Below are 21,569 nucleotides of genomic sequence, written 5' to 3' on the forward strand. Positions count from 1 at the left end.
AGAAAAGACAAATAGTGATTCTGTAGCATCTTACTCTGCTGATGGACAGTGACTGTAATGTGATACGTTGTGGGGACTTGATAATGGTCTAGTAACCACACTGTTGGTCATTAAGTGTATATTAATGATAAAAACAAGAAGCTAAATATTGCAATTAGTTCACAAACTCTGGAAAGAAAAAGCACATGTACTAAGTAGTCACTTGGCCCGTAACTTTTTAATGTTTCTTTGAAGATAAGTTGTCAGTGTAATTGCTAAGAGGAGAGCACAAGTCTTCGCCTATAAACACTGCATTGGCTCATATGCCTATGAAGTCGCCAATATAACATTTGGATATATAATCATGTGGAATTCCAGTAACATGAAGACCCTTTCACCCACTCAGGAATTGGGCCTGTTTATTAGTGATTTTCTTGAGTACATTTACTTCACATAACCTTAGCAATAGTTTTGTGCTTCTCAGTATCTATCCCTGAGAACAGGAAGCAACTGAGGCTACAGAGAAATGGAACTGGAAATCATTTACCCAAGCTGGATGATTAAGGTAGTAAAAAAAAAAAAGGAAACTAGTGTGGTTAAGGACAATAAGGAAGAACTTGTCACACTAAAAGTTTTCAAAATTTTATTTGACAGTAGACTATATACTCCCCAATTTTTCTTCGTTTTGAAACAGATAGCGTTAGATTGCCTTTTGGTGGTCGCCCATGCTGAGTAAGGTTTTTCAATCTTCAAACCAGTCAAGGCTCAGAGATTCTGCATTTCACATGAGTTCACAAGTCAGTTTATCTTCAATTTATCAGCATTTTGACATGGATTCCCTTTCAGGTAGAAGGGTAGAGACGGAGTAATATCCTTTAAAAATAGATTTGTTCACAACTTCATGTATGCGACAAAAATCAGGTGTCAGCATGTTCTCTTATTCTTATCAGTAGTAAGTAGTCTTAGGATGTCAGGAACTTTGAAAGGAAGGCTTTTAGTGACTTTCTCCTTTTCACTTCCTAATAATGCAATCCCCCATCCCCACCTGAAGGGGTGTTACTCAACCCTGCTGACAGCACATATTAAAAGCCAGAGAATATTTTGGATGTATCTGATGTACAAATTAAAATGTACGGATCCAAAATTCAAAAGATCACCCACTAATCCTCTTTAGCCTTGCTCCCTCCACCAATTAGCCTCTGTCATTACTCTAATTCCTTCTCCATTTATGGATGATACTGTTGGCTTGCCACATATTCTCAAGTTTAGATGCTTTGAAGTATGTATGAATTACAGTGAACAAAAGTCATCTTCCTTTGTAGTTAATTTTGACTTGAGCTTTACTACCTTATGATGGAGAGGTCATGTTAATAAAACCCATTATTACATAGCCTAAGGCTTAGCTGATAACCAAACCAATCAACCAAGAATTACTGATTCTCAAGAACTTATAGAAAAGACTGGGAACAAAGGAGTCTTGTCTTCATCTCAACAATGACCAGTTATTAGAACTGCATTAAAGTGAATAAAGCAATCCCCAAGTTCGACTGGAGGTAGTAATCTTTTTAAGACCAATCCAGGAATGGCAGGCTGCCCTTATAAAGAGGTTTGACCTTTTCTTTCACTCTTCCTCCTATCCCACCCTCTGTGAGTGATTTTAAAAAAAGAAAAGGTCAAACCCCACTTTGGCCTATATTTGGAGAGAATTTTAAAGGAATATTTTCCCTCCTATTTTTTCTAATTCCAATTGTTACTGTTCTTAAAACTTAAGCATGATGAAATTGTAAAGCTATTTTCATTCACTGACATTATTCCAGTATAACAAGTCCTTTCTTGAACAGGTTTTGATGGTGAGGTTTCTAAGGTGTCTTTTGAGAAACTATTGCAAAAGCAAAATCATGTCTCCATCTCCAGTCTTGCTATGTGCTATTTAAGGACTCTTCTTCAAAGAGATCTATTTAGGCAGTATACATTTGTCAGAATGTAAAATGTAAAGAACTCAAAATAGACAAAGTTGGTAAATGTTTCAAAACCAATCGTGGCTTGAGAATGATTGATTCCCCAATGCTGATAGCAATGAGGCAGGTTTGGAAATTATTTCTTTGTTATATCTCCTCCTGCCCAGCAGTGGTCACAGCTATTTTTCATGAGGAATAGGCTAGGAGAAAAGGAAGTGTCTATTATAAGGACAGTTCCTGCAACTTATGGAGCAAGCTCAGTAGAAAACCCTGCTTATTATAGTGGCCAGAGTGGTAGGAAATAATATGGAGTAGGAATTAAACCCCCATAATATTATTCAGAGATTAAATCTTGCCCATAACCAGAAAACAGGCCAAAAGCAAAGTTTTAAAAGTTGTCTGGGAAGGCATTCGTTTGTTTCACATCTCTGGGGCCAACTGAAAACATAGCAAAGGACCTTACACACAGTAGACAGTCAAATATACTTGGTAGAGTGAATGAATGAAAAAAGTGAATGAACAGTGACCTTTCTCTTATATTCTAGGCTCCAAGCCAATTTTAAAAAGTGTGCTTTAGTCACAACTTGTTTTCTGTCAAGGAATTAACACTGTACCTTCAAATAAACAAACTTTTGATTAATAAAGCTTTTCATTCCACTTCTTGTTTTTACTGCATTTTCAAGACAGACTAAGCACCTTTAGTACCAAACCTGTTTCATTTAGCACTACCTTCTATGAATGAATGAATAAAAAAAGCTTTTATTCCTACTCTACAAAGCATGCCAAAGAGGTGATCTATTTCATCATTCCTTCTCAGTGCTTTAGTATCACAGCTGCTCCAATGAAGTTTTTTGAACTAATTGAAGAACTATAGTCTCTTATTAAATTTGTTCTTGTGTTTCCACTATAAGCTAGTGAGAGTAAAGTGCGTTTTGGTCTAGGTCTTTTAAATCTCTTCATCTAAACACTCAAGAACAGGACTTTATCCAGAATGAATAAATTTTTACAAAATACGGACAATCTAGAAATAATCATCTATATAGCTCAAGTGGCTTCCTGACTCTAAGCCAGTCCAATGAGCAAATACTTTTAAAACAAGTTGTTTCATCTTAATTTGTATCTTAAACCATTTCACTATAATTCACATTTTATTAAAGGACAAACATTGAGCCCTTTTATCTGGCTTCTTCTGGCTTTAGGCCATGTAAATAAGCAAGTGACATGGGACTTTCTAGAACTATGAAAAATGTCTTCCTTTTTTATTTAAAGAACCATGCCATCTTTTTCTATCTCCAAGGCAAGTCAACAGATCCTCGAAACCAGACCTACTGGATTAATTCATCAAGCATACTGCCTTCTGGAGAACAGGCACAGAAATATCTACTTACAAGTCAAAGATGTCTTTGTATCTTCAGCTATGATTTGTGATCTGATGCCCTTTAGACAAAGCTCATTTCACTTCACTTATGCTCTGGATCTAGAATGGTATTCTACATAAAAGATGCTCTGTTTAGCAAATTAACCTAAACGTAAACCTGAGCCATTTATTTTTAGTCCTTTAGCGTATCTAAGCCAGGCAAGTGTGGTCTTAAAATATCTCCATCATCAGCACTCAGCATTTTTAAAAACTGGTACTGGTGGAGAACAGCACTTTACTTTTTAGAAAACTTTCTCCATCTCTATTCAGACCAGGGTGCAAGTAGACTTCTGGTCTGAACTTTATCTTTCCACCTAGCTCAGCGTTTGGCCTACTGTCCTGCACAATTCTTTTTCCCATTTTCATCATCAGATAAGCTTCACAGTGGTTAAGTAACTTTCAGTCTGGATCTCACACCTATACCTCAATTTCCTGCTGGGAACACCCAATAAGGATAGTATTTTTATATCCTAGGCCATGCACAGTTCTAAGCCTCATAAAAAGTAAGCAATAATCATTTCTTAAACCAACAGTTAATTCCTTAGTCAACTTTGTAAGTTTACACAGATCTCTGATGTAGTTCAATGATAATGAATTTTTACATCCCCAGTTACTTTCTCTGAGGATAAGACAGAGTAAATGATCAGTGCTCCTTCAACAGATAGTGCTTATCTATGTATGGCAATTTGAGACTTATTGATTGTATAGATTATCTTCTGCTACCCAGGACACAAATAAAGATGGTTTCATCTTCACATCCTCAGTGCCTAGCAAGGAAACTGGCATTATTATTTTATGTTATATATATATATATATATATAAACTGTGACAATCTTACTAGCTTAGTACTTGGCACCACATGAGAAAATCAAGTTACATGTATTTACATGGTGCTTTGGAGTTCACAAAATGCTAACATATGTACTGCCTTATTCTCAACTGTAGGCAAAATGAAATGATAAATTTATTTAGCTCTTTAATTCACCTAGTAGGCAACTGATATCCATTCATTTAACAAGTATTTAAACCTTCAGTTTATGTAACTATTTGTATTACCCCTTTCATAGTGGGTCAAGCACACAAGAATTTTGTAGAGATAATGCCTGTCATGCAAAAACTTTTAGTCACACAGGAAACATCTAATGTCTAAATTTTATATAGCACTTTATAGTTTAGAAAGTGCAGTCTCATTCATTACATTTTGCTGTTACCTAGGAGAATACACTGGTATCAATTTGACATCACCAGTAAAGTCTTTATTAGTTAAAATAAGCAGTGTATAGTGAATAGTATAGAACATAAACCTCCCTTACTACTTGGGAGCATTATCTGGCATTTCACAGTACCTGAAACAATAGCTGGTACACAAAAGGCAGTTAATATTTATTCATTCATTCACACACATGTAGCGCATTGATATTTACATAGTGCTTTAGTTTTCAATATTCACTTATCTGAAATTTTATTTCTATGAGAATGCTTTTTTTTCTTTGATATCTTTAGTGCCTAGTATATCTGGCACATTATTGATCACAATAGCTTAATCCCTTGTGTTTGTGATGTATTATAGTTTAAAAGAAGTTTCCATGTGTTTGCTACCTGGATACTCTTTTTACTCAAAATCACCATAGCAGCAAAAACATGATGGCCACAAATACATGAATTGCGCATTTATCAAACACTTAATTCCTGGTCTATGTGAAGTATTATACTTTTGGTGCAGCACTTTATTCATGCTTCTTTTAATCTTTGTATCCACAGAGCCTTAGCCCAGTAGAATGTGTACACTATGCAATCAATATTCATTCATCAACTCTGAAACTCCTTAAGTCTTTAGGTGCTTTACAGTTTACAAAAGCACATTCACATTTTAAGTTTAGTTAAACTGGATGTGATCATACCGAATTACTGCATCCTCAGCACCCAGCACAGGGACAGGCCCACAGGAGGAAATTAGTATTATTCAGCACACAGTCCCTGGCATTTATATCAGGGGCGGTAAACTATGGCCTACGGACCAAATCCACTCGGTTCAGGAGCTAAGAATAGCTTTTCCTTTTTAAAGCGTTTTTTTTTAAAGCAACAAAAACTATATGGCTCTTCAAGCCTAAAATATTTACCATCTGACCCTTACAAAAAAGGTGTGATGACCCTATTTACATAATGCTTCAGAGCTGACAGTGCACTTTCAAATGTTAGCCATGCATGGCTGTTAATATACTATGAATGAGAGTGCCTTGCTTTTTTCTGTGTTTTAGAGTGCTTTCAAATATATTCACAATCATTCAAATTGTCTTCCCTCATGGTAAGGAGGGAAAAAAGTCAAAGAAAGGATTAAACCTACTAATTGTTCCCAAGTTCTCACTCCTTTAAGGCTAGAAATGGGCATTAAACCCAGGGACAGGCTTGACACAGCCCATCAAATTAGGCCACTACCATGAGCAGGGAGTTCAGGCTGGCTCCTTGGGGCTTTACTCTTTCACAGGCCGTCATTTCATTCCTTTTTGTAACCATCACTAGAAATCCCAAACCCCAGGAATCCTGCTCACCCAACCTCAAAGAAATAAGGTATTGCTGGCTGGTGTTTCTGAGCAGGCTGGCAAACCTGTCTTTTGTCTAATTCTTCTCACTGGCCTGGAGCATCTCTTCACATTTTCTCTAGATAGCCTGGCACTTTTTTCCCCAACAACCTGATGCTTTCCTCTTCTCATCAGCCTAGAGTTTCTGAGGAAAATGGAGGATTGAAATACAATGTTACCTGTCATGTTTCTGTCAAGTGGTGAAAAGAAGTCTAAGTCTAAAAAGCACCAAACACTTGATGAAAGGTTCAAAATTATGATGAAAACTGGCTTAAGAATGGCCTAAGCATAATATTGCCAGCTAAAGATATGTTTAAGGTAATAGCAACATCAAAAAGAACACTTCAAAAGTGGGCTTAAATGGAGATATAAAAACTGGAAAGGGAGAATGGAAAATGTCCAGGAGCAGGGAAGGTAACAGCAGAAAAGAGGTGGGGCTTAGAGTTCTCATCTTTGGGTTTCCTCTCGTCCTGGGACTTCTATCCTTAGATTCTGGGTCATGGCCCTCCAGCTTCCCACCTGATTTAGTCTTGAGTTACTTTTCTCTCTTGGGCATCCTATTCATCTAGAGAGGCTTGAGTCCTCGGTCTTTATGTTTGTCTGAGGTCTTCCATCCTTGAGTCTTAGGTGTTTAAGCTAAGGCTTTTTTATCTTAGGCCTTATCTTGGGCCTTCCTTAGCTCCCATCCTGGGTCTTCAGCTTTTTATATAATTCAAGACTTGAGCCTTCCACCCAATTCAGTCAGGTCTTTAAGTCTCTGTCCAATAAGGCCTACCTTCTGTACATTGTAACTCTTAGGGCTTCAGACAGTCTCAGGCCTGAGGTTTCCATCTATCTTGGGACACAGGTTTTCCATTTTAGTCTTTAGGTCTCAAGTCTCAATCCATCTGTCTTCTACTTTGGGCCTTCCACCTTCTCCATGTTAGGTCTTTTATCATCTCAGAGGGCAGCCTGGGGTAAGGAACAGCTCTGCAATGCTTATTTTCATAGGTGACAGTCTGCACCTATTAGGAAGGGGCTGGGAATCCCCTTTACCACAGACACACCTACAGTAGCACACACATACACACACACAAAATATGCAAGGAGAGAAGACTGCATGAAATCAGAGGGGGTGACACAGATTCATGAAGAAGCTGAAATACTCAAAGGTGAGTATAAGAGAAAAGGCAGAGAAGAAAGAAGAGCACAGAGAGATGAACACTGAAAATGGAAAATCACAGAGAGTAGAGACACAGACACACAGAGCAGGAGAAAAAGAGAGAAAATAGCACAAGACAGATATAGAGGACATACAGAAAGAAATGCAAGATAAGGAGTAGAAACAACCAGAAGGAAGGTCAGAATCAGAAGGTGAAACGTCAAGGCAACAAGGAGAGGGAATGATGAACAAACGAGTTCGCACAGAGAAAAGAGAGATAGGCAGAACAAGAAACCAGCAAAAAGCACACAGCATATGATTCAGAGCCATAAAGGGATAGAAAACAGTAAAAAAAGAGCCATATCTAGGAGAGCAAAGAGAATCAGCAATAAAATGAAAAAACTAAAGGCAGACATCTAAGACATGGCACAGATAACTCTTGGGGACAAACAAGTGTAAAATGAGACAAAGATACACAAAGAAACCAGGAAGAGACTTGTGGGAACAATAAGATATACTGTAGATAGAGAAGAAAGACCAAAGACATTCACGGAGGAATTAGACAAGCAAAGAAATACACACTTGCAAGTGACAAGAAATAACAAGGCAGGCATTCAGAGGAGGAGGGTAAGAAGTTGAAGAAACAAAATAGTGAGGGGCACAATAAAAGATGACACCACAAAAAAAGACCAAAAAAATTGCATTAATAATTATAATAAATAGTACCAGTACTGACATTACTATCAGTAATAATTATCATAATAGCAACCATCAGCACCAACACATACGGTTTTCTATTTACAAACTTTTACCTTAGGGATTTCTTACATTGAACCAAAATGCACCAACTTGGCCTGCCACTAGATGGTATTAGTGGTCACTTGTATTGTGTCAAATGCACTCATGAAACTTTGTGGATTACCTTTCGCTTACCATGTGCCAGGCACTGTACTAAGCACTTTACATCCATGATTTCAGTTAACCTTCACAGACAAAGGTAATCAGAAGCTCTCAAGTGCCAGAGGCCATGCACCTAATAAGTAGCAGAGGATTTAAACAGAGAATATGTGCCACTTAAAATTCTGCCACAACTATTGTAAGGATTCCAGAGAAGCCAATGGAGATGAGTGAATACTATAATAAAGGGCACTCAGGGAGCACCTAGTCAATCTCCTCATTTTATATCTTCATCTTTCCCATCCCTTTAGAAACTGACTTGATTTTCACAACCTTAATCATAATGGCAGCTTGAGGGACTGGGTTTCCATTAACACTAAACCTTTAACTACAGACAGAGTCTCTCACAAGAGGAAGTAAGAAAGCAGAAAACAATTTTTGTTTTAGGCCTCTAAGAGTGTCAGAGGATCTACACAGTGAAGGTAAAGAACAAACAACGTGAGACAAAATTGCTTTGTGACACAACTGGCACACAGACGGTAATATCCTTGAGTTGCTTCAGTGAAACTTACTGGTAATACAGGTTATTGGTCATCCTCCCATCTCACATTTGGCTCCCCCTCCAATCAGCTATTAGCTCGAAAGCTATCCTCACAGGATTTTACAGCACCGACAACTTACTTCATTCTGCTAGTGTAAAATGCTAGAGTGCCAGGCATGTTGCTCTTCCTTTGGTGTGTTCATATTTATTGCTCTCTGCACTGCTTTTGGGAGGGATAATTCTTTGGCAGCTATGAAGGAAACAATCAGGAGCTACAAAAAATGAGAGGAAAGGTACATAAATACCATAAAGTTCTTAACTGAGTACTGTGCTACTAATTAGAAGATTCGAATTAATGAGCTATAGAAACTATCTCTACAGAGCTTAGAGCTGAAGCTTTTAGGTCCTCAGAGATAAAACTAATACAAGTTCCTCATTCAACAAGAATAGGAAACTATGGCATAAAGAGGAAAACGTTTTGTGAGATAACACTCAGTGAACCACGAGAAACACCACTGTCAATCACAGCCGTATTCTTTCAGTTGAGTACAAATCTGCACAAAGCCTGTGCAATCTGGACTTGCTACACTGAATGGTTAACTTCCGTCTCCCAACCTGCATGCTTCTCTCCCATCACTGACCTAGCAGATGCAGGCTCTTGGTTCTTTAGATCCTGCCTGATGGATAATTTTGTGCCATTTCTGGTCAGGTTCCATCAATTAGTGAACACAGCATAAAAAGAAACTGATTTATCTTCTCAAACAGCTTGTTTTGTGTTTTATTCCACAGACATCTCAAAGCATCTTCAACTATGTAAATGACTAGCACAGAGTTCTCCAGCAGGCATCAAGAGACTCTGGAGACCACAGAGTCCAGAATGATGATCTGCCCTTGATCAGTGCTGCAGATATGGCAGCAGCTGTCCATGTTCTCCTATGAAAGACAGAAAAATTAGCTATAGCCTCTCTAACATGCTAGGCCCATTCTAAACACCTAACTCAGGCAGCCTGCAGCTCTTTTCACATCATCCTCATCATCCATCTCACACCCTATTGCTTTCCACCTAATTGCTTAGCTAGGAAGCTGTTTTTTACCAAAGCAGACACAGTGGTAATGATGAAAACAATCCTAGTGTAAAGTTAAATACAGTAGACTAGAAAACATCAAAATTAAAGACTATGTATTATGCTTTTAGGGACAGTTTACCCACCTCTGATGTGTGGTGGTTGTCTTGAGACTTCATCTTCCTACTGGGCCCAGGAAAGAAATCTTGGTAGAGTGTTGTGGCCTCGGGTTGTTGCCCAGTGGTAGTGAGCTTTTCCCATGGAGGATCCTCAAGCCCCATCTCCACCTAGGGATCGTCAAAGGGAATAGGTCCCTAACACTGTAAAGCAACAAGCCTATTCTTCCGAGGAAGATCTGGAGAAGAGAGAGAAGAAAAATAAGTTAATGAAACATAGTACACGAGGAAAAGTCTGTTGCAATAAGCAACTAGTGGTTAAATTAAATTGTATCTACCTTTCCTTTGGATGTATTGAAAGGTGGAGATTTAGAAATGTGTAGAACTCTGTATTCTAGCTACCAGTCTAGCAACATGCAAATTCTTCCATTCATTCTAGCTCCATTCCTTATAGTTCTCCTTATCTCCAAGACCAATTCAGAGATGAACAATTACCAAAATTTCCATACTGTCCTTTATTCTTACAGTCTCCACTGATGAGAAATTCTCTAGAGTGTAGATTATTAAGGACTTTGTGTTCTCATCACAAAATATAGATTCGGGGGTGGGGCAGGTGTCAAGAAATCAAGGGGTTGGAAATAACAGAGAACTTAGCTTTCTCAACCAAGAAAGCTATCAGGCCACCCTAGAAAAGCTCCAATGTGCTCTAACTGTTGAGTTCTGTAAGAATTTTTCAGATTGCCTCAGGCTTCTTTTATACAGCACTATTTTAAGAACTGAGCAATCTACGTCAAAGTGCCTCTCTCTCACCTAGTTGTGTAGCATTCTACCCTTTGAATTTGTACATTAAGTAGTAAGATGCTGGTACACTGCCAAGATAAACAATTGTTTTCTATTCAATTCATTTTTTGAACAGCTTATATAAATGCTGTACCACCCAAGTCTCACAATATTCAGAGAAATCAAGAATGGTTACAGGCATATAAAACCCATTATTATTTTAGCCAAGCAAATCTATGCAAAAGGAAAAAAAGGCTAAGGATCCAATAAATAGCTTACACAGTCCCTTAGGTCTATTATTCTACTTTTTTGCAATGTCATGCATTTTTCAAATAACAAACCCTCAAACTTCTTAAAGCAAAGGAATGACAGTGACAATGGAATCAGGCCTGCTGAAACAGGCCCATGACACAGATCAAGCCAGTACTACTCATCAACAAATCTTCAGCACTTACTACCAGTGTCTTCCAAAAATTCTCAATCATAATGTAAGCTGGTCACAGGGATAGTAGAACAGCATGGAGAATATAGCCAATGATTCTGTAACCTCTGAGTAACTGCACTAGTTGAGTAAGGATTTAATATATGGATAACTGTAGAACCACTGTGTTGTATACATGAAAACAATGTAAGATTATATAACAATACTTCAAGAAAATACATATATATATATATATATATATATATATATATAGGGGTCTTCTGTATCTCCTCCCTAGCCTGTTTGGTCTCCCAAAGATCATCTACTGGCAAGCACTAGCAGTTTCACAGGATTAGGCTAGTGTAGAAAAAAGAAGAACTAAATGAAAATATGGGTCAAATCAATACGCACCTTAAGGTCTGACTAAATCTGTGGCCCAAAGGTGGACCTCTTGCTGAAAATATTTCAAGAAGCAGGGCAGCAGAGCAATTGCTACTACTGTGTGGAAGTACAATTGCCTTGACCATTTTTAATTGGCTAGCTGCCTTTAGTACAGGCTAGGAGTGAAACTGAAGCAGGTCTAAGCCAGGTTTGCAAACTTGAAAGCACTTTGTATGGTAAGATAATGATGTGAAAAGCACTAGATATGGCTTTCCAGATTCGTGATCAGGAATTACAATATTATAAAGTCTAACAGTAGTTTGTAAAAGATCACTTATTTCACTCTACTTCCTAGATAAGATGTCCAGTAAAGCCAAACTGGTGCTCTGTGATGTTCTCAGTATGAACAGTATGAACTCTCTTGGCAATATCCTTCCCCATCCTTACTTAACCTAAGATTAGATAGATACTTCACTCCCACATACAGGCTTCCAGTTAAACATGGCAGTTCATACATATTTATATGTTATTTACTCTGCTCCTTTCTGAAACCCCATTAATGATTGTTAAGTGGACACTCCATCTGCAAGCAAACTTACCTGAAGAATTTTTAAAGTAATGGATCCAAGCTCAACTTCATTTATACACTGCCTAGTTAAGGTAACTAAACAACTTTTCCAGTGTACCCAGATCTTCTGAGCCATTCTGAACCATATTTACTAAACACAGCTGCTTTAGCATCGAAGCTCTCTGATTTTGTTATTAGAATAATGACATGAATTCAAGGAACATTCCCTTCCCCTTAAGGAGAATCATTTTAGAACTGGCAGAGAACCATACATCTCATTATGAGTCATTATTGATTGACAAGAATGTTGAGACTCTTATCTGTCATCTTGCAGACCAACAAAACATCAAGGTACTTTACACATAAAAACCAAGTGGCATATAGCCAGCCAGCTAGTTCAAATACTCAAACTCTAGACAAGAACAGAATCATCACAGCTAAAAAGGGTATTAATGATTGTGTAATCCAAAATTTTTATTCTCTAAGTAAAGAAACTGGGAGTGCAGAAGATGAGACAGCCAGTAGGTGGCCAAGTGGTACTTAAGCCCTGGTCTTCTCTCAGCTTAGGGGTCCTTAAGTTGTGGAGTCTGAGCAAGGATTCTCAGGGGCACAGGAGCTTTCTACAAAATTTTTACCCTATTTTCATTTCATCATAAAGGTAGTTTGAAGCAGCTAGATGACTACTTCATAATGGAAGGTTCATGGCCATATTGCTGATAAATGGTACTACTTTTGTTGCCTGAAGCGTAAAGAATAGAGGAAAACTTAAAGAACATTTACAAAGTAATGTGTTTTGTGCCAAATGAAAGACAAGTAGCCCTGCTATATGTTTTAAGATATTGCAGCAGTTTGAAAAGAGAAATTTGGTTAAGTGCATTATTAACACCACATTGGACAGTAGAGACATGCCACAGTGTAAAGAAGCTATACCATAAAGACACCATTTTCACAGTTTAGTAGCCTTTTATTTGCTACTATCTTGCACACCCGCTGTCTTTTGTAATTGTACCTTAGACCTCAGCAAAAGGTCTTATCCCTTTTGTTCATACCTTTTAGCTTAAAAATTATTTCCATGAACTTAAAGGATGCATAAATATTTTCTATTAGGAAGGACAAGTTTAATCAATTATAGCAAAATACTAATTGTAGACTTTATAAATAGTATGTCACTGATCACTGAACAAATCATCCAACTTTTCTTAAAACATTCATGTTAAGAGTAATCAAAAAACCACCCAAGAACAAAACTCCGGGCCAGATGGATTTACCTCAGAATTTTATGAGACATACAGAGAAGACATAATACCCACTCTCTCTTTAAAGCTTTCCAAAAAATAGGAGAGAAGGGAATACTCCCAAACTCATTCTATGAAGCCAACATCACCCTAATACCAAAACCAGGCAAAGACCCCACCAAAAAAGAAAACTACAGACCAATATCCCTGATGAATGTAGATGCAAAAATACTCAACAAAACATTAGCAAACCAAATTCAAAAATATATCAAAAGGATCATACACCATGATCAAGTGGGATTCGTCCCAGGGATGCAATGATGGTACAACATTCAAAAATCCATCAACATCATCCACCACATCAACAAAAAGGACAAAAACCACATGATCATCTCCATAGTTGCTGAAAAAGCATTTGACAAAATTCCACATCCATTCATGATAAAAACTCTCAACAAAATGGGCATAGAGGGCAAGTACCTCAACATAATAAAGGCCATATATGATAAACCCACAGCTAACATCATACTGAACAGCAAGAGGCTGAAAACTTTTCCTCTGAGATCGGGAACAAGACAGGGATGACCACTCTCCCCACTGTTATTCAACATAGTACTGGAGGTCCTAGCCACGGCAATTAGACAAAACAAAGAAATACAAGGAATCCAGATGGGTAAGGAAGAAGTTAAACTGTCACTATTTGCAGATGACATGATATTGTACACAAAAACTCCACAACTACTAGAGCTAATATCGGAATTCAGCAAAGTTGCAGGATACAAAATTAACACACGGAAATCTGTGGCTTTCCTATACACTAACAATAAACTAATAGAAAGAGAAATCAGGAAGACAATTCCATTCACAATAGCATCAAAAAGAATAAAATATCTAGGAATAAACCTAACCAAGGAAGTGAAAGACCTATACCCTGAAAACTATAAGACACTCTTAAGAGAAATTAAAGAGGTCACTAACAAATGGAAACTCATCCCATGCTCCTGGCTAAGAAGAATTAATATCGTCAAAATGGCCATCCTGGCCAAAGCAATATACAGATTCGATGCAATCCCTATCAAACTACCAACAGCATTCTTCAATGAACTGGAACAAATAGTTCAAGAATTCATATGGAAACACCAGAAGGAAGAATAAAGTGGGGGGGGATCTCGCTCACCACCTTCAAGCTCTACTACAAAGCCACAGTAATTCAAGACAATTTGGTACTGCCACAAGAACAGAGCCACAGACCAGTGGAACAGAATAGACTCCAAACATTAACCCAAACATATATGGCCAATTAATATATGATAAAGGAGCCATGGACATACAATGGGGAAATGACAGTCTCTTCAACAGATGGTGCTGGCAAAACTGGATAGCTACATGTAAGAGAATGAAATTGGATCACTGCCTAAACCCATACACAAATAAAATCGAAATGTTTCAAAGACCTGAATGTAAGTCATGAAACCATAAAACTCTTGGAAAAAAACATAGGCAAAAATATCATGGACATAAACATGAGTGACTTCTTCATGAACAGATCTCCCCAGGAAAGGGGAACAAAAGCAAAAATGAACAAGTGGGACTATATCAAGCTGAAAAACTTCTGTACAGCCAAGGACACCATCAATAGGACAAAAAGGTATCCTACAGTATGGGAGAATATATTCATAAATGACAGATCTGATAAAGGATTGACATCCAAAATATATAAAGAGCTCACACACCTCAACAAACAAAAAGCAAATAATCCAATTAAAAAATGGACAGAGGAGCTGAATGGACAGTTTTCTAAAGAAGAAATTCAGATGGCCAACAGACACATGAAAAGATAGTCCACATCACTTGTCATCAGAGAAATGCAAATTAAAACCACAATGAGATATATCACCTCTTACCAGTAAGGATCGCCATCATCGAAAAGATAAACAACAACAAATGTTGGCAAGGTTGTGGAGAAAGGGGAACCCTCCTACGCTGCTGGTGGAAATGTAAATTGGTTCAACCATTGTGGAAAGCAGTATGGATGTTCCTCAAAATGCTCAAAATAGAAATACGTTTTGACCTAGGAATTCCACTTCTAGGAATTTACCCCAAGAATGCAGCACTCCAGTTTGAAAAAGACAGATGCACCCCTATGTTTATCGCTGCACTATTTACAATAGCCAAGATGTGGACGCAACCTAAATGTCCATCAGTAGATGAATGGATAAAGAAGAGGTGGTACATATACACAATGGAATATTACTCAACCATAAGAATAAAACAGATCCTACCATTCACAACAACATGGATGAAGCTAGAGGGTATTATGCTCAGTGAAATAAGCCAGGCGGAGAAAGACAGGTACCAAATGATTTCACTCATATGTGGAGTCTAAGAACAAAGGAAAACTGAAGGAACAAAACGGCAGCAGAATCACAGAACACATGAATGGACTAACAGTTACCAAAGGGAAAGGGACTGGGGAGGATGGGTGGGAAGGAAGGGATAAGGGCAGGGAAAAAGAAAGGGGGCATTACTATTAGCATGTATAGTGTTGGGGGTGCACAGGTAGGGCTGTGCAACACAGAGAAGACAAGTAGTGATGTTACAGCATCTTACTATGCTGATGGATAGTGACTGTGAAGGGGTATGTGGGGGGAACTTGGTGAAGGGGGGAGCCTAGTAAACATAATGTTCATGTAATTGTAGATTAATGATACCAAAATAAAAAAAAATTTTGTGTTGGAGAAAAGTTAAAATTTGAGACAAGTGCTCCTACTATCAAACTTGTTACACCAATTTCAGAAACACTGTCTCAAACTAGTATCTCTCGTAAAATATTTAAGTTAATAATCCACATGTAATACATGTAACAATCACATTCATCAGAACACTTTAAAAACAACACACCAATTAGCTTGAATAAAACTGAATAAAATCAAAACACTGAAAATTGCCTTTGGATTATTTGCATTTGGATATTGCCAAGGAATGAATCTACCCCTTGGGTCTTAAATAGGCACGTTGGAAGATTACTTAGAGGTCACTAAGTGGCTCTTCCCTCCTCCATATACCCTACACAAATGCCTTTCCCCTTTTCCACATTTGGTGTTCTCAGGGTACTTTAGCTCTGAGGAAAAACTGGAAGAAATGCATACCTAAGGAACAGCTTACCTGGCTGTATCAGAGTAATTTAATTGGAAAATGAGGGGCAAAATATGGAAATTGGGAGAGATCATGGTTCTTAAGTTTGTTTCTGCAACCAATGGTTAAGTTTCAAAATGAGCAGAAACATTTAGGGTAGAACAGTCACTTCTAGTTACAGGAACTTTTAATCAACCTACAGCTAAACACTCCCTAAACTTAATCAAAGGCAACTGTCACTCACTCACCTACCCTAATATGAACATAAAAAATCTCCCAACAAAGTTAGGCTTCTCACTATCAGGGTGGGAAGGAACAGATAAGCAAGGAGAGCAGACTACAGTGATTCATGTGGTAATGGGTTAGAGTTAGAGACATCAGTGTGAACCCAATGTTCAACTTAAAATAGATACAGATGGTTACATAAATATAGATATGTGCATATACACAAGTTAGTATGCACCCATGTCTCCTACCTCTTCTCACCTAAGAGAGTGCTGAAGCAATGATACCCAAGTAATAGTGAACATACATAGCACCTAGATCTTGACTTCTAATACTGTTCTCCAATTAAAAGAGTCAGGGCTCCTTGAAGAAATGATTAACTCCAGGACTGTGACAGGAGATACACAAATGAGCCTGGAGCACCTTGTAGTATCAAAAACAAAGTGCTGAAACAAAAAACAGAACCCACAATGTTGGGGTATGTCAAAGGAGCCGACTGAAAGAGCTCCCAATGGCCAAAGCTGGAACAATCTGAACAGAAGTGGTATTGGGATTATACCCCAGAGCATAAAATAAATATCCATAAATCCATACTGATAGAATTATTGAATAAATACATAAACCTAGGAGAAAAGACACATTCCCTGTGCAGAAGAATTCCAAACGATTTTAGTTACTTGTCCATCAAAGAGGTGGAGCAGAACTCCCTACTCCTTAGTTGTTGGCTATACATACTGGTTGCTTTTCAAAGAATACAGTATGGAAAGGGGATAAAAATAGTAATTTTATATGTATTTGTAGAAACCTGGCAAACCGTATTTTAGCCAGGTGCTCATGGTCAACATCAACAGTGATACCATGTTGATATATGTACTCTTGAGAAAATGGCTGTCTACTTCTGTGGTCCGTTCTCCTCCCAAAAATCTTGTAAGACCAGTCTAGTCATGAGAAGAACATCAGACAAATCTCAATAGAGGGGCATTCTACAAAATAGTTGACTATTAGTCCTAAAAACTGTCAAGGCCGTCAAAAATAAGGAAAGTCTGAGAAACTGTCATAACCAGGAGAAGCCTAAGGAGGACATACTATTAGATGCAATGTAGGTATCCTGGATGAGATCGTGGAATGTAGAAAGAGCATTAGGGAAAAAATGAGGAAAGGACTTTAGTTAATAATAATGTATTAATATTAATTGTGACAAATTGTACCATAGTACTGTAAGATGATGACAGGGAAAATTGGTTGCGGGATATACAGGAAGCCTCTCTGTATTATCTTTAGAATCATCCTATAAACCCCCCTAAAACTGTTCTAAATATGGTTTGTTTCTTTAATCTCTCAATCAGATGCTGAAGGATTATAATACGCAGTTTTTTAAAAGCACGCAAAATGGAACCTGAGAACTGCTAATTCTATGTTCCAGATTTTTCTACAGTAGGTACCATCATTGTTTTCCTATCTGGCCTAAAAACTTGTTCTCTTTCTTGTCTGTTTATAGGGATTTAATTGTTGTCAGTTCTAAAGTTGAAATACATGAAACCCAAATAGTCAAGTATCCGTAATATCCAAAAGTTACGTAAAAGACATTAGCAATTACACTATTGTTCTTCTTGTTCAACAACAGATTTCCTGGAAAGACCTAGTCAATCCATTATAAAAAGGCAACAGGGAGTAAATAGCTAGTTTTCAGTCAAGGGAAACATGTAAGCCTGGACCACAGAGTAATGTTCACTGACACTGTACAATGGCAGTCATACTAACAGCGTAAAAATATAGTCTGCCAAAAGTTTTCAAAGCTATGGATAAAGTAACCTAGACATTTTACGAGATTCAGTAATATACACTGATCTTCCAGCCATACTCCTATTTTGAAATTACTACATGCATTCGATTACATATTTTATCCATCAAGAGGGTATCACTTGGGTCTGCTGCATAGCCTCTTATTTTGTATTTTCAGAGAAGCTAGAAGAACAGTGTTCTAGTTGGTCAAACAAAATAGTATTTTAAAGTCTATCTATCATCTAAGAAATCTAGCACTGGTCAAATTTAAATTTTGCTTCAATCCCTTATCCTAACGTAATCAAATGAAAATCTTATCGCCAATATAAGTATCAAAACAGTAAAGGAAAGCGTTACCAGACTCATTAGTACAGGATGCTCAAGGAGCCTAACATTCCACGTCTCAGTGCTCTAATTTGGAGAGTCCAAGGAAGAGCAATCCAGTAAAGCCTAAATCACCAATAAAAATGTAGCCAACTCAATGGCACCAATAAAATGGTACATAACTGTGCATGGCCACTGTAACTTGTTAAATTCAGCAGGCCAGCTAAGTCTGAAATACTTGAGATCCAACTTGAGTTGGATTTTGAAGGACACTGGCCTTAAGTGCTATTTGTCTGTGGCCAAAAATATGGTAATGGGAAAATCAAGTTTTCTTCCAAGCCAGTCTGTACAACGACGCAGAGGAAGGCATTAGCTCTGTTTAACCACATGCATCAGTACTCTTTGCCATCTAAGCTTACAGGGCTTCAGGGAATAGTCATCCCAGTTCAGATACCAGTTTCTTTCTCTTTAAGCTAGTAAAAATTTTTCAGGACAGTTTTCACAAGTAAGAGTTATTTTAGCAGCCACCACAGATCAATTTCTAATATTTTATTTCAAGTCACAAGCTCCTATCCAGGTGTACATTTGGTAACCAAGGCCCAGATACCTGGAAAAGAACTTAGGAATGCTTAATCATATCAGTCCTGGGTCTTATGATCCTCTACAATAACTTAATTTAGAGAGGGTGTTTTAGTTAGAGAAATGTGTAGGTAAGTTATAGATAAGTAGAAAAGCTGAGGGAAGTATCAAATGATTTCACTCATCTGTGGAGTATAAGAACAAAGATAAAACTGAAGGAACAAAACAGCAGCAGATTCACAGAATCCAAGAATGGACTAACAGTTACCAAAGGGAAAGGGACTGGGGAGGATGGGTGGGAAGGGAGGGATAAAGAGGAAAAAGGGGCATTACAATTAGCACACATAATGTATTGTGGGGGCACAGGGAGGGCAGTGCAACACAGAGAAGACAAGTAGTGATTCTATTGCATCTTACTACGTTGATGGACAGTGACTAATGGGGTATGTGGTGGGGACTTCATAATGGGGGGAGTCTAGTAACCATAATATTGCTCATGTAATTGTACATTAATAATAACAAAATTAAAAAAGAAAAGAAAAGCTGAGGGGGAATATGGGAAAAGATGCACAAAACCAAGATCAGAAAACTTTCCCCAGTCCTGTATTTTAAGGTTCTAGGAGGAGCAAAGTCAGAAAAGAAATCATGGTAACCAATTAGAAAAATGATCAAAAAAGTTAGGTGCTTTTTTGGACCCTTTGAAATTTTTCCAAATGACAAAATGCTATTTTCAGGGGTTTAAGTGTTGAAATCAAGTCCCTGTCTTAATTCACCAGCAGTCCCTAGGCACTGAAGTTGAGCTGGATGGTGATTTGATCCAAGGATAGAACCAGGACCAAATAGTTACTCTTCCAAATAGGATCAAAGCCTAGGTATTCTCACTCACAGTTCAGAACATTTTCATACTTTTGCGAGCATCTTAGTCCTTCTGCCCCCAACCCATGAAAAAGAATAATGATTCACTCCATCTTAGAGAATGTGTGCTTCAGTAAAATCCACTTGCAAAAAGCAAGGAATACCGCAGTGTCTGTAAGCTCTCAGCATATGCATCCCAAGTCAAATGTCCCAAGCCAAAATGACCAAGGTGCTCCCTCAGCATACCTTTCATTTTCCTCTCCCCATCACTTTGCTCAGTAAGAGTGTTTCCCCTACTCTTCTTCCTCTTTGCCCCACAGAACTTCCCAATATTTTTATGGTACTCATCCAGTTGCCTGCCATCATAGTGACTCGTTCATGTCTGCATTCTCCATGAGGAAATTCCTTGACAGGACTCATTACTGGTTTCGCTATTTATTCCACTACCAAATAAATATTTGGTAACATGAGGATTATCTAAATTTTTCAGATGCCCTCATTTCCAGAGCATGCCTTTTTCTAGCTGCTAGAGATTTTATTGCAAGATATGAACTGAAATGTAACTCCAAGATTCACCTTTGCATGCTGGTTTAGTGTCAGTCTCAATCCACGTGAAATTGATCCGTCCTTCCTCTTGAATGGGGTTACAGAAGTCTCAGAATTCATCCCTTTAAAATACATTCCAATAAATAGAGTTGTATATTAGTATTGAGTGATAATTAGTAGCAAAGACCAGTGTTTCTCAAATTGGGTTGATAAGAACCCTGGGGGTTTGTGGATATATTCTCATGTATCCCCAAGTCCTGCATAAATTATAGACAATATTATATATATTTGACAAAGACCATCTTGAACCTAGAAAACATGTTTACGTTTCAAATAACTGTCTTAAGTGAGTAATTCTGAAAACACATGTTTTTGTTTTGTTCCTTTAAGAGGTGTTTCATCCTGACAGATTACTTCAGTTTCAGAAACAGTGGTATAGACCATGTTTCTAGGAAGGCTCAGGACCCTTTGTATATTACCCATCAGACAAATAATGTCTTTAGGCAGTGGGGCAGGGGGCAAAGGGGATGGGGGCAGAACAAGCCATGAGAAAATGTGGATATGAATTAAAATGGGCAGTAAGAGAGCTGAGCTCATTAATATGGTTCTTCTTGCTCCTGCTAGGATACATGGATGTGCGCAAAAAATGTCAAATTTGATGTTAAAATGTTTTTTCAGCTATACTTTTATGTTTATTACATTTGTGAGGCTGTTTTTTAGTTTACCAAGATAACTGTTGAAAAAGGTGAGGGGGAAGAAGATACATCAACTTCATCATAAAGTGGTCAAGGTCATGGTTTTCTTACAAAACTTAACACACCTCCACTGCCCTCTTGCCAAACAGGTTCCAAAAATACCTCATACTAAAAAGGCTCCACTATTCTCACCTGTTCTTGGGCAGAGATAGAATAAAAAGGTACACAAAGCCAACATTATCAGATTTATACCACCAATTTTTGAGCCTTAAAAAGCTCAAGCTTTTAATGAGATTTAACCATCAACAATTTGCCAGCCTTGGCATATAGCCAAACAAAATGACTAGGCCT

The 21,569-nt window shown here is 37.8% G+C and overlaps 1 protein-coding gene and 1 long non-coding RNA gene across 5 annotated transcripts in view; one reads left to right on the top strand and one right to left on the bottom strand.

Annotated features, from left to right (window-relative positions):
• CHIC1 (cysteine rich hydrophobic domain 1) overlaps window positions 1–21,569 on the top strand; it is a 295,686-nt gene that overhangs the window by 116,312 nt on the left and 157,805 nt on the right. For all 4 annotated transcript variants that reach the window (XR_012127482.1, XR_012127483.1, XR_012127481.1 and 1 more), the window contains one exon: window positions 17,784–17,871. The gene's annotated coding sequence lies outside the window, so the exon portion shown is untranslated. The remainder of the gene's footprint in view (window positions 1–17,783; window positions 17,872–21,569) is intronic.
• LOC108391945 (uncharacterized) overlaps window positions 606–21,569 on the bottom strand; it is a 34,432-nt gene continuing 13,468 nt past the window's right edge. Inside the window, exons 2-5 of the long non-coding RNA XR_001851889.3 lie at window positions 20,554–20,645; window positions 9,723–9,931; window positions 8,653–8,784; window positions 606–7,655 (exon numbers count right to left, since the gene is read on the bottom strand). This is a non-coding gene — a long non-coding RNA (uncharacterized lncRNA). The remainder of the gene's footprint in view (window positions 7,656–8,652; window positions 8,785–9,722; window positions 9,932–20,553; window positions 20,646–21,569) is intronic.

The sequence above is a fragment of the Manis javanica genome, chromosome X (assembly GCF_040802235.1).
Source record: "Manis javanica isolate MJ-LG chromosome X, MJ_LKY, whole genome shotgun sequence".
Lineage (NCBI taxonomy): Eukaryota > Metazoa > Chordata > Mammalia > Pholidota > Manidae > Manis > Manis javanica.